This window comes from Aegilops tauschii, chromosome 6 (assembly GCF_002575655.3).
Source record: "Aegilops tauschii subsp. strangulata cultivar AL8/78 chromosome 6, Aet v6.0, whole genome shotgun sequence".
Classification (NCBI taxonomy): Eukaryota; Viridiplantae; Streptophyta; class Magnoliopsida; order Poales; family Poaceae; genus Aegilops; species Aegilops tauschii.
The window spans coordinates 297351626-297355795 of NC_053040.3; positions in this window are offsets into that span (position 1 = coordinate 297351626).

The window sequence follows — 4170 nt, forward strand, 5'->3', positions numbered from 1 at the left end:
CAACAATGCAGCTGAGTACGAGGCCTTGCTCCACGGTCTTCGGATGGCTAAGGAAATGAGCTTGAGCCGGGTAAGGTGCTTCGGCGACTCAGACTTGGTGGCTCAACAAGTATCAGGAAAGTGGGACTCCAAGGACCCTCTCATGGCGGCTTATCGCCGCGAAGTTGATGCCATTGCTGGGCACTTTCAGGGTTACCAAGTAGAGCACATCGATCGCAGGAAGAACGAGGCGGCTGATGTTTAAGCCGGCTGGGCTCTCAGCGAAAACCGGTGCCGCCTAATACTTTCCTGGATGTCTTGCATAACCCTTCTATCAAGTTGCCTACAGAGGAAGACTTGGCTGTCCCTGACCCGGAGGCACAATTGGTGGCGGCTCTCCACATCATCCCGGACTGGACAGTGCCCTATCTGGCTTACATGACCCGGGGAGATTTGCCTGAGGATGAAACTTTGGCCAGACAAATAACCCGGCGGTCTAAATCCATGGTGGTTGTCAATGGTGAGTTGCATCGCCGCAGTGTTACAGGAGCGTTCCAGCGTTGTGTCTCCCCTGAGGAAGGCCAAGAGATCTTGCGTGAGATTCATGAAGGGGATTGCGGCCATCATGCTGGCTCAAAATCCCTTGTGGCCAAAGCTTTTCGTCATGGGTTCTATTGGCTGACGGCTCATGCTGACGCGGAGGACTTGGTCAGCAAATGTGATGGTTGCCAAAGGTTCTCGCGACGGGCTCATGTGCCGGCTCAGGAGCTGAGGATGATCCCAATTACTTGGCCCTTTGCGGTCTGGGGGCTTGATATGGTTGGGCCTTTTAAAAGGTCCAAGGATAAGAAGACCCACCTCTTGGTGGCAGTTGACAAGTTTACAAAGTGGGTTGAGACAGAGCCAGTTAGCAAGTGTGACGCGGCCACGGCGGTTCAATTCATGAAAAAGGTGATATTTCGCTTTGGTTTTCCACACAGCATTATAACTGACAATGGTACAAATCTGTCCAAGGGTGCAATGGAGGAGTTTTGTCAACGAGAGCATATTCGACTTGATGTTTCATCAGTGGCTCATCCTCAATCCAATGGTCAAGCTGAGAGGGCTAATCAGGAGATTCTGAAAGGCATCAAACCCCGGCTTTTGGTCCCTTTACAACGGACGCCGGGTTGTTGGGTGGAGGAGTTACCCTCCGTATTGTGGAGCATCAACACTACTCCTAACAGGTCTACAGGTTTCACGCCTTTCTTCATGGTTTATGGAGCGGAAGCAGTTCTCCCCAGTGACATTCGTCATGACTCACCTCGAGTGGCGGCTTATGTGGAGGTGGATAATGAACAGGCGCGCCAAGATGCTCTTGACTTGTTGGACGAACAGCGTGATGTGGCAGCAGCTCGCTCAGCGATTTACCAACAAGATCTGCGCCGTTATCATAGTCGCCGGGTTAAGTCCCGGGTCTTCCAGGAAGGTGATCTGGTGCTCCGGCTCATCCAAGATCAAACGGATGCGCACAAGCTATCCCCGCCTTGGGAAGGGCCCTTTGTGGTCAGCAAGAATTTGCACAACGGGTCATATTACCTCATTGACATTCGGGAGCACAAAGATTCACGTAAGTCGGAGGAAGAGACCCGTCGGCCGTGGAACATAGCTCAGCTTCGGCCTTATTACACTTGAGCCGCCGGCTCTCATAATGTACATATTTCTCTAAGCCATGTATATATTATGATAAGCAATAAAGCAGGACCTCTGTCCTTTTTTCTCCTCCAAAGGTGAACGTGTTGTTTTCATTGCAAGATCACATAATAACTTGAAGGAGGATCCGGCTTATGATCGTATTCGAATCTAGCCATACACAATATAGTCAATTGGGGGCTTCCTGTTCAAACATAGGTTGTATTCGAACCAAAGAGAACATAGCTGTCGATACCCATTTGATTGGCAAAGTGCCGAGCTCATTGGGGAGTTTTCTTTGATCATATCTGAATCACAGTTCAACCCCCCTGGGAACCGACGTGGATCGTATTCGAATCAGCGTCGTTAAACAATTCTTAAGGTCATTTGGGGGCTTCCTGTTCAAACATGGGTCGTATTCGAACCAAAGAGAACATAGCTGTCGGTACCCTCTTGATTGGCATCGCCACACTCACTGGGGGCTATATGATCGCATTCGAATCTTAGCATAACCCCTTTGGGACGGGTCTCTGGTCGTATTCGAACCGGAAGCCCCTAAGTTTTTCTGGTTTATAGCGAGTTCTTCTGATTATTTCAAGTGTGCACGGCGGGTCTCACTTTGCCGGTTTAACTTTGATTCACAGTATTAGTTGAATACAATCGGCGTTGTTAAGACTGGTAAACCGGGGTTGAGGTACCAGCCCCATTACCCGGGTTATATAAACCGGAGGTGAGCTTGAAGGCCGGTAAGTGTGTTGTTACGGTTATATCAAGGACATAATTGAGGACCAGTCCTTTGTGATCATATCCCGGGTTATATGTATAAGACTGTGATTCTCAGTGCGGTAAGCCGCCTAGAGACTTGTGATTTATTCTTCTATGCAGGATAGTTAAAAACAACTCTTTGAGTTTAAGGAACATGAAGGATCATTTATGACCCGGAGGAATATAAGGAAACTCCAATGGAATTAAGCATTCAGCACGTGCACGATGGCACGACAAAGTTAAAATGTTGGTCCTATTCTATTACAAGATTCATCGAGTCCAAAAGGGTGAAGCATTGTCTAAATAAGCCGCCTGCAGAGTTACGATGCTTGCTGGGTTGAAGCTTCCGGCTCATCCCTCTCCGCTCCTCCGGTTGTTCCCAAGACCTGGAAAGTTGACGATTTCCAGTCAATGCCGCTCAGAGCTTCAAATTGATCTTCCTCGTCAATTAACCCGGCCGGGTCAATCTCCGGGGCAAAGGTGTGCTTACGAGTCGGTGGCACTAAGCTGATGGCTTCATAACGCGGAGTGGGGATCCTCTGATTTTCTGCATCATAACCCGGCTGGTACTTGGTCAGATCCGTGTCATTTCCAATGAGGGTGGCCACCGGGCGCACGATCTTCACGCAGGCTGCAAAGTCCCTTTGGTCAAAGGGTGTGCCGTCTTCCTTCAAGCTGGGATAGCCGAGGGCAATGTCCGCCGGGTCTAATTCTGGAAGGAACGCCTTGGCCCGGCTCAGGGCAGCTATGGCTCCGGCTCTTGCAGAGGCCCGCCGCAGCTCTTGGACACGTTGAGGAAGAACGGCAAGCCGACGAAGATCTTCCGCCAGGTGAGTCGGCACCTCATTGGATAGGGCCACCACGGCCAAGGCGCGCTGTGCCCGCTATAGAGTTGCTCCACCAAAGTGTACACAGCTTTCAACTTGGTCAGCACACTTTGGTTGAGGTTGGCGCTTCTTGGACCTGTTTAACAGACTAAGATAAGCCGCTGGCAATGATGGGAGTTACGAGATATAACGATTATAAACTTGATGAAAGCCGGTGGAATAACTTACCGAAGATGGCGGCAACCATCTGTGACACGTGGCGCTTTAAGCCGGAGAGTTCGGTGGTTCTCTCCGTCAGAGCCTTCTCTGCCTATTCAGCCCGGCTCACCAGAGTAGCCTTTTCTTCGGCCCAAGATTTCCGTTCAGCGTCAAAGTCCGTCTTCAGCTTCTCTTGAGCAGCAATACTGGACACAAATTTGGCGTTGGCCTTCCGGGTCTCAGTTTCTTGTGTCCTCAGGCGGGTCTTCAGGTCAGAGATGTCAGCCTCAAGCTTCTTGCAAGCCGCCTGCACAATTTCCGGGTTATAACATGAACAGTTACTATGCAAAATTTCAAGTCCCAAGCACTTTCCAAGCAAAGACACTTGGCACTTGGGGGCTAATGCATGTCGAACGTTTCTATCTATAAATTACCGGTTCATGGAAATAAGCCGGAACTTAAGTCTACAACCTATTCAATCATAAGTCGTCGACTTGGGGGCTAGTATGGTAAAGACAACAAGATAACTATGCAGTAAGCAAGGAGAGTGGTACCTCAGACTTCTGCTGAATCTGATTCACCATGTCAATCTCTAAGTCCCGGCTCTTGTGCACCTGACTGACATAGCCGGAGACGACCTCTCCGATGCTCAGGTTGGCATAGTTGGTGAGGTCCATATTGGCTCGGCGGCGCTCTAGCAATTCTTCCTTGGCGGAGCACTTGGCCAGCG